Raw genomic sequence first — 21637 nt, 5'->3', positions numbered from 1 at the left:
CGTTAGAGACTTTCAAATGGTCTGCAACCCACAGAGATGATTTATTCTCAAACAGAAGACAAAGAACAAAGATCAGTTGAGTTGTGTTTTTCATAAACAAAACCAAAACTGTTTTTTGCTTTTTGTTTTTTGGTTTGTTTGGGTTTTTTTGGAGCGGGGTGTCTATGATTTAAGAACTAAGTTGAACTGTGTCAAACGATATTTAAACGGCAAAACATTATCTTCTGTTTGGGTCAACAATTTTTATTGCTTTCCCTTTTCCTTTTCTGTCACCATGCAAACAATACCAAGCAGCTGTGTGGTAGTTGGAAACCAATTACACTGTATTTTGTATGTGGTATTAAGTGCATCTTGCTGAAAAATCATTTTCTGCAGGCAAGGTTGAAAATGAAGCCACACACAGAGAGTACAATATCACCAACATCAACAATGTGAAGCTATCTATCAAAACCCTTCCTGTGGATGTAATGAATTCAATGAATTACCACAGTTCTGCTAATGATAGTAAGTGCTTCTTTATTTATAGTTGGTGTTTATCTAGCAATATGTTAGAGGTGCTTCAGTTGTCCACCTACCTATGGTTTTTGCATGCTAATGGCTACCTAATGTGGCAGAGAGGAATGTTTTTTCTGGCATCACAGGACCCAGTCTAATCCCAAACATACCCAAGCAACATGCCACAAAGCTCCCACAGAGATCCTTATTCCCAGGCACCGTAAATCTAACTGTGGCATTAAGATCACGCATGCACACAACCACCACCCAGAGCTAAACTTCGTGAATAATTGATGTTAATTAAAGTTTTTTTTCTTATCTAAGAGTGGTCGGACTAACAGAAACAAGCAGGACTTGCAGACAAACAGAGCGAGAGGGGAGGAAAAAGAACAAAGGGTAAGGTGAAAAGAGCGGAGAGGAGTTTTTGGAAAAGGTGTGTGTTGTGCAAAGATAAGAAACGTGATCAAGGCACCTGCATGTGCTCTTTGTGTGCGTGTGCGCATCGTGTCTCTATTTGCATTCTAACTGCATTCAAAATCTTGATTCCCTACCACACTTACCTCTCTATCACATGTCAGGGCTTAAATGAAGAATTCTGAAGAGAGCCATAAACTGAAATCCCTTTATCTCCTCTATTCCACTTGACCCAGGAGATTAAGAAAAAGGGTATGGTGGGGAGAACTGGTAATGGGTAGGGTGGGGTGTGGAGTGAGATGCGGTGGGCACTGGCAGGCAGAGATTTGAAAGACTGAGAACATAAGAAAGACTGAGCGAAAGAGTTAAATCCTAGCCTGGGGCCTTGCTATTGAGCTAAGAAAGGTGCTGAGAGGAGCTTCTCAGGCCTTACACAGGACCACACCTTTTTTTTTTTTTAAATTTAACCCTCTCCTTCATTCTGTTAGTTTTCTGTTTCCTTGAAAATCTAATGACTGTGAATGTCAAGTGAATGAGGAATGAAGACATTTCCCTTACAACAACGTAAAGGTGAAGATTTTAGTTGGAAGCATACATTGCTTTAAACATTGTTGACACACAATTTTTTATATCTAAGAACATACATTACGAGGGACTCAGTGTAGGAAGGAAAATTGCTTTTTTATGCATTCATTCACTGTAACATGTGTTGGCTTTACTAAAAGGTGTGTGAAATAACTACTCTGTGTTCAGAGGAAGCAAGTGTGCTAACACACTTGGGTGTATTTTTAAATGTATTAGCCAGATGTAATAAAGGTGTTTAATTTTTAACTGCCTTTTTTATGTAATACCCTATTTGTAGAACAGAGCATTTTATTTCATTCTTAATAAATGTAGCTGTTGCAGGTTTGCCAGACGGTAACATACGCATTTTTGGGGAGCTGTCCTTATACAATGGTGCTGAAATGTTCAGCTGGACTCCAGCTCAGCTCTGGAGCTCTCCAATATGATGGTGCTGAAAGCCCAAACAAAGCCTCTCCAGTTTCACATGTGGAATAATAGCCATCTTCGAACAGTATAAAGGCTCTCATGCTGGAAAATGAAACTTCAGACAAAATCTTTCTAGCATCAATGTAAAGAATTTAAACATTATTTAGTATCAGAGGGTCACCAATAAACTTGTAAAGGTACAACAGTATATACTGTAACTGAACAAATTAACAATCAAGATCTCCAAAAGTTGATTCTGTTCATCTGGATGTAGTGTTTTCAGTGGGAGAAATTCTACGTCCACATGAACAGAATCAACTTTTGGAGAATTACTTACCTGGATGATTGAGAATGCATCAAGACGTAATAATCAAGATGTAAATACGCTAAGTATGAATATGGACATGCATTTTCTGTCTATGTTTGAGATAATATGTTAAACTTCTAACATGTCTGGTTACGCCCTCCTCTTAATACAGAATGTACTCAGTGTTCACAACCGTAACTTCATGTAAAATAACACATTACCTACAGGCATAGACAGATTTAGTAAAAGACATATGCTTGTGTTTACTCTGCATCCAGCTTAGGAAGTGGTTAATTACATATAAAACCCCACATGCTGCAGACCTGTTGAAACCCTTCTGATTAGGATCTTTTACCCATTCCTTTAAAACACATTTTTGAGGTTGCACCTCCTAAACTCAGGAATAGCCTTCCTCATCAGGCTGGCTGAATCTGCAGTAAACAACTGCTGAAAACTCATTTTTAACAACCTAGCATTTCCTTCATCTTAATCTTAAACTTTTGCCTTCTTGTTTTTCTGCTGTGTGTTATGGGAGTGTGTATGCAGGAATGAACATAAGTTTGTCTTTTTGACTGAGCTTCTTTGTATGTTTGGACACTTTTGTTTAATGTGTGGTTTTATCCAAGTGTTTTTAACATGCTCAATATTACATTTAGTAATAAAAATGAGAAGTTTGGGGGGGTTACATTTTTTTGGAACTATTCACTGCATTTGCTTCTGAAGTCAGTGCAACATTTCATCCATTTAAAGTGATGAACAACACCATGAGTGCATACATTTTGCAAATAGTTACTAGTGGAAATACATACAGTCTCTGGAAAATATCAGCAGCTGGCTGTGCCAGTGGGCTTATATAACATGAAGGTTGTGTGGCTGGTGTGCATCATTGCAGCTGTCCATCAGGTACAGTCAGGAATCTATTTAGTGCAGGCATACACTGTTGGAGAAAAGTCTGACTACTGATATTCTGCTTTAGTTCTTTTGGTGAACTGATCAGCTTCTATTATACCACGTGACGAAATATTTGGCAATAAGAAGCTTTTGCAAATAAATAAGCCAGCAGCCATCTACTAAGGGTGGGAATTTAAAATGGCATTCAAACAGCATTGGGAGCTGTGCTTGCTCAGTGGAGCTAAAATATGGTAATATAGGCCATTAACATGTGATATTTGGTGGATGCTTTTATGCTAAGCGGCTTACACTTCCATGAGTGAGAATCTTTTTCAGCATGAATGACCCCAGTGGTAGTTGAACCACCTATAACTAGAAGTGGTCCCCTGTAACCTTCAATAGACTCGATCTCTGTATTTTATTTTCCTCTCGAAACTGCATTAAAAAAATGCAAAAAATTCTGGTTCTTTTTTTTGTATTTAAGCTCTCCTATATTATATATCTATCTCTATCTATACATATAAATATATACATATAGCTATATACAGACAGACAAACTGATAGATAGATATAATGTGAGCATTGATTATTAGTGCATGGATTGTAAATGTATACTGAAAATTCTTTGGTGAATGGCTGGAAGCTGTGAAATAAATTTAAGACACTGGGCAGTATAACAGGACACAGGAGTCCTGTTACCAGTGCTGCTCAAGGTTGAGTTGAAATGTTGGTGCCATCAGTAAATATTTTTTTCACCATTTAATTTTTTAGGGGAAGCTACTTTCTTATACAAATTCCCAAGGATTTTCTAATGGTTGTTTTGTAAGGGGCCGTGATCCACTGTGCACTCATACAATTTAACATCTATTAAATTACAAATGGTAAATATAAAATCACCATAAATTTACTTTAAGGCTGATACATCTCACCTGCACGGAAAAACCCGCTGTCCTCAAATAAGTGTTCCACACTGAAACTGATCTAAGTATATGCTAAACATGTCACGGTCCTGGGTCTCCTGACCCAGCGTTTTTAGTTCTTTGTGATTTTCGTATTATTGTACTTGTGTGTGATTTATTCTATGGCTTCTAGTTTTGATCCCTTGCCCTTCATGTCTCTCTGTGTCCCCTCTGTTCTGTGTAATTGTGTCTTTGCATGTTTGAGTTTCTTGTTTTCTGTCACTCTGCATTGTGCATTATGTTCTCATGGTTGGTTTTTTGTTACTCTCTCTAGTCTAGTCTCTTGTGTTCCCAGCTGAGTATTTCCCTGTGTATTTTGGTTCTTAGACCTCTGCCTTATGGTTTATGTCTCTGTATTTCTTAGTTGCTGTCTCCACTGTGTCAAGTTCGCGTCTCTGTGTGATACTTCCTGTTTTACTTTGAAGGTCCGTTTCTTATGTGAATGTGTCCTGCTTTGCTTGTCTCGTCAGTCCTGATTTCTCCCAGCTGTGCCCTCCTTCTGTGTCTCATTCCCCTCGTTACTCCCCAGTGTATTTAAACCCTGTGTTTCTCTGAGTCGGTGTGACGTCGTCCCTCATGCTGTGTGTGGATCTCCCTGTGTCTCGCTGTAGTTCTTAGTTTGTGGCTTCCCAGTTTAGTTTAGTTTGTATGTTTGTTTTACCAGCAAATAAAGCTGTGTTTTGAGTTCATTCCCTCGAGTCTGTGAGTCCTGCATTTTGGGTCCAACTCCCGCCTGCCGCACAGCGATTCATGACAAAACAGACATGTTGTCTGTTTTTTTTTTAAATCAGCACTCCTACACGGAAGCATCAGCATCAGCTCTGCTGCTCTCTGTCATAGCTCCATTGTAGTCACTGGGTCTGGTGAATAACGCTATCCCATCAAAAGCCCATTATTACATTAAAGCAGCCCTCTGCAAACATGAAACCTATAGAGATACAATACGCTCTTTATCTAAAATCTCTGCTCTGGCTCAGTTGGAATAACTACTATATAATATGCAGAAAAATACACATTTTGATTTATACACACAACAATACTGACACAACCTCATTTTACCTCCTTTCATATTATACCACATTATGGGAGTCATTTGTTTTGCTAACCTCCTGCAGTTAGCATTTTTCCACTGCCAGCCCTATTGAATATGGAAAGCACCGTAGTATCCTGGCACTGTGACTGCATGGCCATTTTCAAATTCAGTACTCTGGGAAAGCCAAGAAATCACCAAGTAGTGCATGATGTAGTGTGATATTCAAGCGCTGCAACAAATGTAGTCCTTCATTCAAATATCGTAAATTAACAATGATTTAGTCATCGCATGACGCAGACGGAGCTAAGGTGTTAATGTCTGAATGTATGCTGCCGTCCTACATGACCAGAAGCATCACTTTCTGCCAGTAAAAAGCATTAGAGCCGCCCACTGTGACTTGTACTGAAGAACAGATTGCCTTGTTCTGTTCTGGTTGTTATATGGGATGAGCTGAAGTGGGGTGTTGTCTAGCTAATATTTTCGTGTCTTATTTAAATTTCAGTCATTACGTGTCCTCAGTGTGTGAACAGTATGAGCTAAAAGAAAAAAGAAAAGAAACATAAAGCTGGTTAACCTTACATATTCAGTAATGTGATAATACATTACGGGTCAGTTACTAATAGCTGCCTGTTTTATTCAATGTTTTAACACCATACTACTGATCAAAACTTTTTTTTTTCAACTTTTTAAATCAAGCAAAATTCCAACTATGCATCCACTGGACTCCTGAACACTTTAAATGAGGTCTGAGCACTCCAGTACGCCACTGCACATTGGATCATACTCTCACTTTAGTCTCCCAGCTTAACTCCAGCGCTGTCTTTCAAAAAAAAACATGCAGAAATGAAAAGTTGTCCAGACCCTCTATGGCTCAACATCAGCTTAGAGCTGTACAGTGTTTATAAATGAAGAAATCTGTGGTAATAGTGCAAATGTTTTCCAGCTGGGAGCTTTTTCTCTCCTGCCATCTTTCACCTCAAATATAAAAGCTCCCTTTTCTCTGGCATAAAAGAAATGGAAGAGTCACCATGATTGGTGCTGAAGAGGTCCATCCTGCTGTGGTTCTTTATTAAACAGAATGCATACACTACACCCCGCATGCAAAATACTGCATGCACACTCTGTATCACCACATAAATAAAGAACATTTCTGTCAACATTATGGGCACCGTTTCCCTATATCATGTATAGGATATTGCATTTCTATTAATACGAGTAATCCAGCTGCATGCCTGAGTACAACTTCTGTTGAAAGATCAGTGAACTTATCAAGCATACTACAATAATTAACATGTATTGATTCATTCTGGATAGCCTGCTAGTTCTCCTTTCAGTTTGTACACAACCTCTTTGCTACTAAAATGCCATTCCTTTTTCTGTAATGTAATCACAGCTGGACACAGAAACTAGCGGTATATGTTTCAACCTTCTCCCAAAACAATAGTAAAAATGATCTGTTAGGCTCCATGTTGTGCTCAAAGAAACATTTTTTTGGTCTGTTAAATACCGTCACAACAGGGAACTCTTTTTTGGAATGAGTAATGCTTTGAGTAAATTTGGAATTAAAATCCAAACGAAAAAGCTGCTTTTCTGAAACATTTAAGAGATACAGTACATATGAATATCAAGCCAAAAGTAATAAAAGCAGTTCATGAGTCTTTTATTTTTTAAATCCAAAACAAAATGGCTTTGATGCAGCTACACAAACAAAAAAAGAAAACAAATATTTGTCTCTTTAATTTTGTATGGGATGCCCCTAATGCTTGCCGAGGCATGTGTTTTAGATAAATTATTTAAACATTGTACAGTCCAATAAATTTTGACCAAACCTCGGGGAGTTTTTCTCCCCCATTTTATCAATATGTCAACAAATGGCTTCCTGAAATCATTATGGGATTTCCTCTCACATTTAATGTGTTACTGGAAGGTATTTTATCAAGAACACAGCTTGAGATAAGTGCTCAAATCGAAATCCAGAAAATGTATCCAAGCTTGCCTGTGGCGTCGTCTTGGATTGAACCAGCACCGACAATGCATCTTCAAAAGTCATTTTATCAAGAATAGGAATAAACTCAGTGATGGTAACCATATACAAACTAACAGTCTATGCAGCTTCAGTTAATTTTGTATAAAACAGAAATCACTTCTAAAAAATATATATATATATTAAAAATATGTAGCTTTGACAGATTGTTCCATTTTTATACCCTCAACAGTGACACTAGAAATTAAAAAAAGAGAGTGAGGGAGGTAAAATGAGGTTGTGTCAGCCCACAGCAAACTAGAAGATTCAAGGTCAATTTTTATTTTTATATACGAATTTAAAAAAAAAATAGAGTTGACCAAAGTGGTTTACATTGAAAGTATAAAGCCAAGTATAAAATTACATGAAAATCCATGAAAGTTGACCACAATAAATTACATAAAAACACAAAATTAAAAAAAAAAAAAAATTAAAAGACAATAAAAGCATTCAAACATTTAAAAGAGAACAAAAGATCCAATTTGCAGAAAACAAATTGTTCTATCAATGCTGGTAAAATAAAATCTTACCCCTTAAAAACTTGTGAAACTCTGCAGCTGAAGTGTTAAGGCAGTAATCATAAACTGCAATGACCACTGTTGGAGATTGCATGGATGCCTCATTCCCTAATTTGTTGTCTACTAGCATCTAATGGAGGAATTAAATGCCCAGGAGCTAACCAGGGGTCTTCAAAAGACAGATTTCTGTGTAAGGGATGTGCTACCTTTCTCTAGAGGTGGTCGCTGTTGCTTCTAGCAAACAGCAAAGAAATAGTGAAGCCAACACATTAAGTGTGTTGCTATGATGTACATGCATTTCTGTTTTAATACTGGTTCATAGGGGTTTTTATTCAATCAGCATGAACAAAGAAAGTAATGGGCAGACACAAAACTAGATATAAATATCATCACCTTGCTAGTGCTGGGACAGAGGCTGTTGGAGGCTATTTGAATAAAATGAACTCACTGTAATGTTCAAGGAACCAGTCTGAGATGATTTGAAGTATGTGACATCACTGTGGTCATAAAGGGATAGACATAGACAGCAACAATACTCAGGTAGGCTGTCATTTTTAAATGATACTGAACGGGTAGTAAGGTGTCCAATACAATATCCCGCATACCATTAAATGCTTGAACCATTGATACAAGGCAGGATGGATTCGTGCTTCCGTCTATGTCAAATTCTGACCCTGTCATACGAATATTAGCAGAAATCAAGACTTGTGTGGTCCTACAGTGCAGACTGTGGCTTCAGTTTATGTTCTGAGGTGACACCCAGTATGGTCTTCTGCTGCTATAGTCCATCTGCATCAAGGTTTGATGTGTTGTGCATCCTGAGATGCTTATCTGCATACATTGGTTGGTTATTTGAGTTACTGTTGCTGATCTCTGACATCAACAAAGCATTTTTCCCCAGAGAAACTGCTCACTGAATAGTTTCTCTTTATTGTGCCATTCTCTGTAAACCCCAGAGGTGGCTGTGTGGGAAAATCCCAGAAGATCAGCAGGTTCTTTCAATGGACAAGCTTTTTTTTGTTGAAACATTTAATGCTATAATAAGCAAATATCAAAAATAAGAGCGACAAACAGAACACTTGTTATGTTATATTAAAGAAAAGATAACATGTGAGATATGTAGGGGAGGATGAACGAGGTTCCCTGAGACGGCACCCACACAGATTGAAGCACAATTTAAAGTCCCTGCGCAGTAGTCACTACTCTGTTAATAGCAGGCTGCCCCAGCTTTTGCCCAGCTGCGGCCCACTTTCACTTTCATGTTGCGCAGCCACACAATCCGCGAAGCCCCTCCATCCATCCATCCATCCTGCATCGCTCCCCGTTTTTCTCTCTCTTCCATTTCATATCTCTCATGTTTGATTTCTCTCTATCTATCTTGCTCGGCTCATCTACCTCCTCGCTACCTCCCTCTCCCGCTCTCCCTCTCCTTCTCGACTGATCAGAGAGTTGGTTGATCTCATGTTGGTTATGAGACAAGCCTGCAACAAAGCGCTACAGAAGAAAAGGGAGCCATTGTATTGTAAATACAATGGCTGACACAGCCAATATGTGTTGTTTAGAAGAGACAAGAACATAGAATTTGGAAACTATTTGACAAATAAGCAACTACAGGCCATAACAATCATCCTTTGTTGTCTTCACTTTATTACAAATGCCCAGGACTGAACTCACTGGTGTGATAGCAACCACACAAAAGCAAACAATGACTGGCATGACAATATCCAGCCACACAAAAGTGAACATGAAATATGAAATGATAAATGATTGTCCTGTTATTATTACAGATGTCAGGGCAGAGCGAGCTGATATTAAACCGATATGCGCACACAGAAATGCACAGCGCTTTTGTCAAATGCATTTTTTTTTTTATTGAATTAAAATGCAAATGAAAAAAATGTGTGAATTTACTGTATATGTGATACTGTTTTGAGAAATGCGAAAAGTATATGCAGAAAAATGTCCATGTTATAACCTCTTAGACTGATGTAGAAAAACAGAGGATGAAACAAGTAAAAACAGCTCACTGACTCATTGTGTTCTATCACAGCTGCCAAGGAAAGAGGTAGGAGGGCTGGAATAAATGATCAAAGGCCCCGTGGATTCACCTGCATTCATTGCACAATTTGTCCAAATTTAACTACATAGGGTAGTGGGATGATGTTGAAATTATGCACCCCCAGTTTTTTCATCCAACAAAGCCAACTGACATATACAGTAAACTGTCAAATCAAAAACATGTGAAATGTTTGTGTTCGCACGGCTAGTTAGATATCATATATTGTTAGTGGCGGGCACAGTGGTGCAGTGGTTCGCGCTGCTGCCTCACAGCAAGAAGATGTAGGGTTCCAATCCACCAGCCATCTGCCACCCCCTGCATAGAGCCTGCATAGAGCCTGCATAGAGCCTGCATGTTCTCCCTGTGCCTGCGTGGGCTCTCTCCAGGTACTCCGGCTCCCCACCCCCACAGTACAAAGACATACATGTCACCATGTGACAGCTGGGATAGACTTCAGCCCACCTGCAACACCAAATACAAAAAAACCCAGCATAGATATAATATTAACATTTATGGTTGCATTCATAGCTAAGTTAAAGCTTACTCAGCTTGAAATGAAGGAAAGAATGTTGAAGTGGTATTTTATGTAAACCTTCAGGGGATTTTTTAAGTTATAGAAAGGAAAGTCAACAACTTCCTGAACTGCATCCATAAAGTTTAAGGATTTCCTGCAACCTCTGGAAACAGTCCAACAACCTGTTCTTACAAAATAAACCTTTGGGAAGATGTTGTTGTCTCTCTCTGCCTGAGATGTTACAGCTTCTCGTCTCTGTAAAGTTCTTTTCCCCCTCCTGTATCACTGGCTCTCTAAAGTGAATGGCAATGGGCTGATTGCTGACCCTTTCTATGACTCATCCCTAATCTGTTAATACATGAGGAAGCAGCTATTTAAATATCAAGAGGCCAACATCCTGGGTAATAGATGTTCTCATTGATCCTGATGGAAATATAATCCTAACTTAAGTATGCAAAGGCTTATTAAAATCAACTAAATATAATGCATTATTTCATTATGTCTCTCCATCTGGACTATATCAAACAACAAAAAATAAGTGATTTATTCATAGTCAAACACCATGTTAAGTTTATATTTTCCCACTTTTCATATCAAAGCTAACTTCTGAGTCAGCAAACAGACAGCAACACTGAGCATGGTCGACTCAAAGTAGTCCACAGCAACCTGTAGTAATTAGAGACCACAGCAGAGGGCTCTGTTCCTACTAAATGTCTGACATGTATTCATACTCATATGCACTATAATATAATTGATGTATGGGGTTGAAGAGAAAGCCAACAGTAAAAGTTTTAAAGTCAGTCCTTTCAACATCAACACAACCTACAGAGAGGCACGTTTATCTTTACAGCATAATTTGGGAGGAACCTGCTGGTCTGATTACTACTCTAAACAAATTACCAACTGCAAACAATCATAGAAAGAGAGTTTAGCATCTCAGGCATAATTTTGTCAATGCAGCAGTGCAGTAGTGAAAAACAACATGTGACAGCCACAAAATGTTAAGCTGTCTGTCAAGGTAGGCACCAAGTTTTTTCCCATCACTGGATGAAAAAAAATCTTTTATAACCTTTCAGTATGTGCCTTTTGTAACTCAAGTGGTTTGAGGAGTAGCTAGATTCCTCTACTTCCTTGGGGCTATATTTTCAAACTTTAGAACATCTACACAGTGGCAAGAGACTCATTCACATGTCTTTTCAGAGCAGCTCAGAAAGCAAGAAATGATGGTACAATGGGTGTAGCACGGGCCTTTCATCTAGGAGAGCATGGCGTGAATCCTATATAAAGCCATAACTCAGAACTAACTTATTAGACTCATTATTGGCTTTTTACCTTACCCAAGCAGGTGCACTGCTGCACTCAACTGGTGGCTGAGCAGCAGGATGAGAGTTTACTATTTTCAATTCTGGCTGTTTTTTCTAGCTTTCTGCCTACTGCAGCTGTAAGATGAATATAGCTGACGAGAGGGTCCCAAATGGCGTACCCCGAGGAGAGCGCTGTTAAGCCTCTTTAAAGCCAATGTAAAGCCTACATGACAGTATTGTGCCCACCATCCTTTCTTTGTTTAGGTTTGTGAGGATTACAGTCATCTAAAAAAGATTTTTTTTGCTATGGGCCAGCAATGCTCCACTTTCAGCTTACAAGACTTGGATACAAATTATAACACAAGAATGGCAGAGACCAGGTATTATTCACAGAAATAAAACCTACAATATACGACACAAACAGAATGCATTATAATCAAAGCTGCATTAGATAATACCTCTAAAGTGGTAAATCCTCAGAACTCATTTTACTTTAAGCTCTTTGTACTAAACCTGTTCAAGTACAATATAGGAGTTCTTTGATCAGACGTCAAATGAAAAGCGTTCATGAAAGCAACAACAACATAACTACCCGCCTAGCTGAAATTTATAGAGCAACAAATTGCTTAATAAAAAAACCCCAAAAAAACAAATAAAAGACAAAGCTAACATAAGTTACTGAAATTTCAACAAACATTGCAAATATGCTGATCATGAAGAATGAAAATATAGGCTTTAAATGATTTGCAAATCATCTGTTTTCACATTTGTCACAAAAAAAGAAACTTTTTTTCCAGAAAGAATCACTGTAGGAAAATTTCCCCCACTATGCTTAATTATATTTATACTTGTGCAGAGTTCTTTTTCACTAAGACCTCATGATGTGGGGTAATAGTTGCACAGTGACTGTAATTACAGACTATAACTGGATTGGTCCAGTGTATCATGAGGACATTAAGCTGAATGGGAAGGATTACATTTGAGGGAAATGTGTGTGCTGTCACGCATTATATGTTAAGCACCCTGGACTTTTAAATGGACCATATAATATGGAGAGAGGAAGAAAAAACTAGGAAATAGATTCTATGGGAATAAACACTGACAGACTTACAGTTTCATTAGACTGTAAAAAGTTCAGAGATTTTGAGGTTGTACAGACCGTCCTGAGAAGGCTGGATAAGTAAGGCGTAGGTTTTTAGGAGGACGCTTTAGAGGAAATGTGTTGGCACGGTGTTGAGTTGATGTCATACCCAAGCTGAGCCTTTTTCCTGAGTTTTATAGACATATGGTTGATTGTGTGGATGATGATACAGAGGTACCAAACACTAAAGCCCAAGATAAAGTTAAAGCAATCTAGTGGGTTGGCCTCCTTCCTATTCCAAGGCATCAACATTAGGATTTGGCATCAGCGACATGAGAACATGGGTCCAGGCTATTAGTGATGGTGTAATGTGTGGGGGATATTGTGGGCATCTTGGTACCAGCCAAGCAGCATTTAGAAACCACAGTCACAGCCATGCTCTTAAAAGTATATCTGAGTATTGTTGCTGACCATGTCCATCCTTTTGTGAGGACCCATCACAAAATTCATCCTGCTTCCAGCAACATCATGAGCCACAAAACTCAAATCATCTCAAACTGGTTTCTTGAACATGACGATGAGTTCACTGTACTCACATCACCTCCACAGTCACCGATTCTTAATCCAAGAGAGCATCTTGCATGCTGGGGAGCTGAGAAATATGGAGTAACTGTGTGATGTTAGCTTATAAACCAGCCAATGAGTGTATGGTGACCTTTGCCAAAAAAAAAAAAAAGTGGTCAGTTATAGTATGTAACGTTGTAGCACTTTCAGCCGAATTCTGTTTGTACCTACCTTCACCTTCATGTCAAGGCCAGCTACACACTTACGTTTATGACTGATTATGCTGAAATACTCACACATACAAATACAGAGGTACATACCATACAGTGGTGTCTTTAATCATTTTCATTTTGCAACTTTGCGATGAATAACAGTCCTTTGGAAAACTGCTTACTCTATGTTAGGCCATCTGTTTATGCCTGAGTGTGACTTCTATACTGTGTGACTCTTGCTTCAATATAGAGCCCAAATAAATTACCAGTTTATATGGGTTTAAAAAAATGCTTTTATGTCATAAGTGCTGAGGTCAATGGGTTTTGATCTTACGAATGATATTGTACCAGTATTGTACCAAAATATAGTAAAAAGCAATTTTCCTCTGTGTTATGGCCATTCATAAGAAAATAATCACAGTGTGTTCTTTTTTTTCTAATTAATCAAACACACACACACACACACACACACACACACACACACACACACACACACACACACACACACACACACACACACACACACACAAATGAAGTGATCCTGAAAGGTAACAATAAAGCTGCCAAGGCAGGTGCTAAACAATCATTTGCTTGCATTGACATAACTGCTGGGATTTGAGCCACACATGAAATGTTAAGCCCACTGAGGCTGGCTTCAATTTACAGATTATCTCTAAGTGTTGCTGAAAATGGCAGTCCATTTGGAAATTACTAGGTTTCATGTGAAAAAGGTGGGAATGTAAGACTGTGATCGCGTGCAGCTGGTTCACAGCTGCACAGCAAAATCTCCAGTGTTAAATTAACACTGGAGAGTGTCTATATGGGTCCACACCTCTGAGTGTTAAATACAACACTGTTGAGTGTTAAATTAACACTTTTGACAGTGTTTAAAAGTAACCTAGTCAGTTTTGAAGATTAACAATGGCTAACACTGAGCAGTGCTGATTTTCTAACACTGGAATATTTCTAACATTTTTAGTTATTTTCCAGTGTTAGAAAATCAGCACTGCTCAGTGTTAGCCATTGTTAATCTTCAAAACTGACTAGGTTACTTTTAAACATATAACACTGTCAAAAGTGTTAATTTAACACTGGAGATTTTGCTGTGTGTATACTTGTGTATATACAGTACATGCTAAGGGCTACGTAATGAGAAATCAGTGTTTCGATGTGTCTTATGTCATCATAGCTGTTGAAGAAGCCACTTTGAATTATTTTTCTGAATGAAAAAAGAAGTAAAAATGGACTGCCCTTTAATCAAGTGCACATATTCCACTATTTGAAACACACACACACACACACACACACGCAAAATAAGGTAACCTGAGAGGCTGCGTGCTAGGGAAGCCTCATTAATCATGCTGAGCCAATGAGGAGACAGACAGCATAGAAATATGTTAAATAGGAGGTAAGTTCCTTCCTTGGGTTTTCCCAGACAATTGAAATTGTGACTATGATTGAGTGTGTTTGCTTGCATGCGCGTTGGTGGTAAGTGAACTCCTTTGAGAGAGCCTCTGATGTGTTGGCATTTACCAAGAAAGTAACACTCCTAAACATCCATGCCCTTGAAGTAGAAGCGTAGAAGAGCGAAGAGAAACGTGCATCAAAACTGATGATTGACTGTATTACTTTTTAATACATAGCATCTGAGAGTTTATTAATTTCCTTTGTCTCTTAATCCCCTTTCTCTTCTATGCTGATTTTGTTTTGTTATGTAGAATATAATATTTTCAGATTATTACTAGAAAATTGTTTCCATTCAATAGTTTTTCCTCCTCAGCCCCTTTTCTCTTTTCGCCCTAGGTCAGAGAGGTGGCTTTGTTTCTGGGCCCATCTTTTGGTTAGCAGGAAGGAAAGCCATCTAACCCAAGCAGCATCCCAAGCTACTGGCAGGAGGGAAGAAATTATGTACCCATAATTTGCTTATGCTTTGCAAATTGAGGGGTGAATTTGCTTCTAGCTCTATACTGCATCTGTCTCTTTCGTTCTTTTCCCTATTCTCCTCCTTCCACAACACCGCTATCCCTTTTTCCTCCATTTTTTTTAAAGAACAGTTGTGAGGAAAGTAGGCTATTAAATCCTTGGATATATGAAGCAGAGAGGGTATCAAGAGCTGATGTAAATTATCCCAATATTTGCATCTGGGTTTCCTTGCAAAAAGGTCCCCATCACTTTTACAACCCAATTCCAATTTCATCTAGCGGATAATTGTCAATTCAACCAGGAGTGTAAATTCTATCAATACGTCCCCCATCAATCGTCCCTCTCACATATACGCTCATATTTCCTCTCGCACATTGGTTTTCCTGAATTGTTTCAGAGAGAAGGAGAGAGGTGATCCGTTTTCTGAATTTGCTCTTCTCATTGCTGCTGTTGTTATTCCTCCTTACTTAAATATGAGAGAAGACGACAGAAGTGGAGGGTTTGCATGTGTTTCTAAATCAACCCAATATAGCAGTGTCAGCAGGGCATGGAGTATATTAATATCTTTGCCATGAGGCTTTTTTGTCTTCCCCTGTCTCTGTCCTCTCCTCTGTTAAAAAATAAATAAATACATACATACATGCTTACCAGCCAACAGATATACAGCTATAGCTTGGGTCCACTGTATTACAAGAGTATGACAGTCTAAATATAATATCTACTGATGTCCTTCTGCTGCATCAAATTGTCACATTGGCAATGACACATGCACACCCACACTCACAAACACACATATGCATTCCTAAGAGCAACATCCTAATTGTCTGTCTAGCCAGCTGACCCTGAACGCTATAGATAAAGTGAGGGAGGAGTGGCATGAGGAGGAGTGAGTGAGATAAAATGAAGTCAACTGCCTGGTCTATTGGGACCAGACAAATGGGTTCACTGGGATGCACAGAAGTCACAGAGGATTCAATGACACTTATGGGCTAAATTTGCAACGGCTGCACCTAATGTAAGTGATGTGTCTGACTATATTAGATGTGATGTTTGGTGTTAAATTAGTAAAGGGAAGGAAATGATTACTCCAGATGACAATACAGTGGGGCAAAAAAGTATTTAGTCAGCCATCGATTGTGCAAGTTCCCCCACTTAAAACGATGACAGAGGTCAGTAATTTGCACCAGAGGTACACTTCAACTGTGAGAGACAGAATGTGAAAAAAAAATCCATGAATCCACATGGTAGGATTTGTAAAGAATTTATTCGTAAATCAGGGTGGAAAATAAGTATTTGGTCAATAACAAAAATACAACTCAATACTTTGTAACATAACCTTTGTTGGCAATAACAGAGGTCAAACGTTTACTATAGGTCTTTACCAGGTTTGCACACACAGTAGCTGGTATTTTGGCCCATTCCTCCATGCAGATCTTCTCGAGAGCAGTGATGTTTTGGGGCTGTCGCCGAGCAACACGGACTTTCAACTCCCGCCACAGATTTTCTATGGGGTTGAGGTCTGGAGACTGGCTAGGCCACTCCAGGACTTTCAAATGCTTCTTACGGAGCCACTCCTTTGTTGCCCGGGCGGTGTGTTTTGGATCATTGTCATGTTGGAAGACCCAGCCTCGTTTCATCTTCAAAGTTCTCACTGATGGAAGGAGGTTTTGGCTCAAAATCTCACGATACATGGCCCCATTCATTCTGTCCTTAACACGGATCAGTCGTCCTGTCCCCTTGGCAGAAAAACAGCCCCATAGCATGATGTTTCCACCCCCATGCTTCACAGTAGGTATGGTGTTCTTGGGATGCAACTCAGTATTCTTCTTCCTCCAAACACGACGAGTTGAGTTTATACCAAAAAGTTCTACTTTGGTTTCATCTGACCACATGACATTCTCCCAATCCTCTGCTGTATCATCCATGTGCTCTCTGGCAAACTTCAGACGGGCCTGGACATGCACTGGCTTCAGCAGCGGAACACGTCTGGCACTGCGGGATTTGATTCCTTGCCGTTGTAGTGTGTTACTGATGGTGACCTTTGTTACTTTGGTCCCAGCTCTCTGCAGGTCATTCACCAGGTCCCCCCGTGTGGTTCTGGGATCTTTGCTCACCGTTCTCATGATCATTTTGACCCCACGGGATGAGATCTTGCGTGGAGCCCCAGATCGAGGGAGATTATCAGTGGTCTTGTATGTCTTCCATTTTCTGATGATTGCTCCCACAGTTGATTTTTTCACACCAAGCTGCTTGCCTATTGTAGATTCACTCTTCCCAGTCTGGTGCAGGTCTACAATACTTTTCCTGGTGTCCTTCGAAAGCTCTTTGGTCATGGCCAGTCGGATTTGATGCGCTTTCGCCTGCAGTGTGAACGTAGCTTTAGACTCCAGTGGGATCCCAAAATATTTGTATTTAAACAAACAAACAAAAACAAAAAAACACTAATCCGAGCAGAAATAGAAAGATGTGACATCATTAGGAACAAACTGACTAACAGAGTCATAAAAAATAGTGACGGGGAAAAAACAACCTGACACGACCTGCCCAGAATCCAGTCGGTAGAATGAGATTTAAGGCACGCTGGGTTGTATATTTCTTTTAATTTAACTTCTGATATTGTTTTGTTTTTTTGTTCCTACATAAAACAAATTACATTGAACCAAGACCACATCCAGAATTTTTTCATAGGCGTGGTCCACTAAAAATATTGGAGTGGCACACTGTTACATCCCCCAGGAGGATGTCTCTTCTCCCTACTAACCCTTTGTTTTGTCCAGGCTCCACCTCCTCTGTCCTGATTGGATGCTGCGCAGAGTCCGGCTAATTGGTAATCAGCAGAGCACTATTTAAGGCCTGTGGAGCTGTGCTTCTGTGCCCTCTGGCCATTTTGGTTGCCATACTTGTGCAGGCTTGCATGCCTTTGTATCTTGTATGAGCATTGTTGTTTTCATGTTCGGACTGCTTGTAGGGGAGAGCTGCCTTTTGTTTTGACACCCTGTTTTCTCCTGTTTATGTGTTGTTAGGCAGGTTATGGTTATAGGTTGTATATTTTGTTTCTTTGGAGTTAGGTACGTTTTTTTTTATTTCTACATCAGGGATGTTTTGTTTGTTATGTTGGCCTTGGCTCTCCCTGACGTTATACCTCAGTCTGAACCCAAATCCCATCACCAGTATTAAATAAACCTTCTAAAATTACCATCTTGGCTCCTCCTTCTCTATCCACCTTTATGTTCGTCCCTTCAACCCCCTAGACTAGCCAGGGGACGTAACACACACCAAAAGCAGAATTTCCAGTTTTATTATGCTGGTGTCAAATATAGAATTATATTTGACAAGTGAATTATATGCCTAGTTAATTTCCTGCTATTAAAGTTGATATCACTGAAAATAAGATTTTGAAATCCATAATAATCACCACTGTATGTTGGTCCTGAGATACAACAGTGATCTGTACAGGGATTGGCACCAGCTTATTGTTATTACTAACACAGGACAGTCTTGTCGGGGGGATGGCCAGTTCCCCCCCTTTGGTAGTGCCCCTGCTTGGAACTAGTCATGGCAATGGGAGGATCCCAGATATTAAATAACTTTTTTGACTTTTATAAGAAAAAAAAAACACTTTCTCTCAACAAAGTTGACAAAGTTTACAACCATACCATAAACACACTATTTAAAGCCTGTTTCCACTGCAGCATATTATGTATCATCATCAGTAGTGCAATAATGTTCCAACTTTGTCATGGCTACTTACCTCCATTTTCTTAAGGTCAGTGAAAATTGAAACAGTAAAAGAAAGACTTATAAGATTGGTTTTTTTTCCTACAAACAATCACTGTGGGTTGTGAAGGGGAATGATGCATGCCTTTGAAGCCTATCAGCATATACTCTACTTAGGTTTGGTCATTTGGATGAACTGGCCCTTTAAATAGCCAAAATGGTGAGATACCACTGTTTATTTGATAGATGTCACTTTTGTGAAGGGAGAAGTCCAGCATACAGTGACAGTGCCCAGTTCAGTCATTCATTCATTATTAACAACCAATTTGTTGCATGTTTTAACACACTCTTTATGATAAACACTCATATGCACAACAATAATAACATCATCACTGCTGACTTTGATTTCAGGAGGAAACCACAAAAAAGAAAATTAATCTTGCTAGTTTTTTTTTCTTACCTTAGTAACCTTTTCTTACCTTAACAAGAAAAACTTAGCTCAGACTTAAAATAACTATCCTGACCTTTGAAAAAGCAGCCAAAATGTGACAAAAGTGTAATTTTACAGTGTGCATGTGACAGTTCAACTGTCTGAGTTACTCCTGACTGATCCAGGTTGATCCTCCTGACTGATTCGACTAATTGAATGAATGAATAAAGTTTTTCCACATGTTTAATAAAAAATCAACATGATCTAGCAATCCTGAACTTGTTACCTGAAATTATTAAAAAATAAAGTCATGTCTTCTTCTGCGTGTGGCACAGTAAGACTCACTTCACACATTTGGAGAGTCTCTTCATAGCTGCCATGAGTTGTGCTGCACCCGATCTTTTAAGAGCAGGACAGAAGTAAAAGCTTTCTGTCTTCTTTGGATCTTGTGGTTTCCTTGTAAGACCAGAGGGGTGTACTATCAAACGAGATTAATGGATTAACTGGGTATGTTGAGCTCAAAGTTACTGTTTGCAGTGCCAAGGAGGATAAGTCTGGATAGATCACCATGGTAGCTTATTGCTGACACCTAATCTGGTCCAGAATTTGGTTTAAAATTTGCTGCGAGAACCACATTTTCACCGATTCTTCTGTAATATGCTCTCTAGCGTGTAACAGACTCTCTGCTGAAGCACTACAATAATGCATGCAACAAGCTGACATGTACCTCAATAATACCACTGAATGAATCCCTGAAGTAAAGTTACAGCAGATGTGTAGTAGTTCATGTATTTTATGTATTTCATTATCACAGGAATTTACTTTTACATAGTTGGTGATGCAATAAATTTTAAAATGTTTTCATGCTTGGTCCTAGTGCTGCTAATTTCCACTCTGAAGTGAGAGCATGTGATCGGTTCAGATTGTTTGTCCGTTAGTAGTCTAGTATCCAGTTTTGATGCCCTACAAAGGCATATCAGTCATTAAATCAGGCTTTTTACAACAGTTCTCAGAGCAAGAGACTCAAGAGTTAATTCAGATTGTTTTCGGTCTATGAATTTAAACGAGAGGTGAACTCTCTCACTAAGAGGGAATTTGTCTTAACAAGTGATTGTCTTTGTTTCTATATGTTTTCTATCTGTAATACATCTGCTTTTATTGGTCAATAGACTATAATCAACAGGATTCATGCAGGGGTTACATATATAATGAATTAATTACCTTTTTGACAAGTATGAATCTGCATTATTGTCCCTAAGCTATAGTCAATCCAGTCTTTTTGGCCACTTAGGATACCTTAATAGAACTTTAATGTTATATTTGTTAAAATGTCTGTTTTTATGTCAACGACACTTTTTACCTGGATAAATAAAGGTCACTTTAAACTGATTGTTGCTTCAACCTCGTAAGAGGAATTTTGTTTCGGGCTCAAAACGACTTGATATAACACGTAAGAGACATGTTTGACAGATTATATGTTGAAGTCATACGTTTGAAATCATTTCCGACACTTTAAATAGGGCCAGTCTTTTTTTGGCAAATATCAGAAATCACTTTTTGGCAGACGATCACTATTTGGAACAACACCAGTACTCAGACCTTAACTCCCATTCCAGAACATAAGTCTGTGATCCCAGGATTGAACAGCTAGGCAGTTTCCAGGTATCGTATGTGATGGGGGAAAAGCTTCAGCATGTAAGATGTAAGCAAACAGAAACCGAACAAATGGTGAACACATGCTGTCAATGACTGTCAATGACAGGCTGGTGGATTTCCTGATGGGAGTAACAAGACTGCACTGTGTCTTTTTTCTGATTATGTGATATGGGTTGGGTGTGTATGTAATGTGTCATGGACACATGACACATTACATGACATAGAAAAGGTGATTTCCATGTGGCTTCAAACTTACAAAACACAGTACCTATTCATTTACTGCTCTGTTTTGTCAATGCAGTCTAAAGTTTGCTGCCACATGTCGTGGTTTGTCTGGCTGGAGTCAAATGCAGGGCTCAGGAATGAAAGTTCAGTGAGTTTATTTACAGTATTGGTGCAGATAGTGCTATATACAAAGCCTTTGTGAAGTGCTCAGTCCAAAAGTCCAGACGCACAGGAAGACTGGAGTAGCATGGCACAACAAGAAGCCAAAAGGAAGGGACTCCCTCAAACTAGGGGTGGGTTTTTATAATCGATTCATCGATTA

The sequence above is a fragment of the Aulonocara sp. 'chitande type north' Nkhata Bay genome, linkage group LG12 (genome assembly GCF_057382095.1).
Source record: "Aulonocara sp. 'chitande type north' Nkhata Bay isolate Kocher_YH1m ecotype deep benthic linkage group LG12, A_spYH_male_GT1.1, whole genome shotgun sequence".
In the NCBI taxonomy this organism is placed as follows: Eukaryota; Metazoa; Chordata; class Actinopteri; order Cichliformes; family Cichlidae; genus Aulonocara; species Aulonocara sp. 'chitande type north' Nkhata Bay.
The sequence above is the reverse complement of the archived record's forward strand: the minus strand, read 5'-3'. Positions refer to the sequence as shown.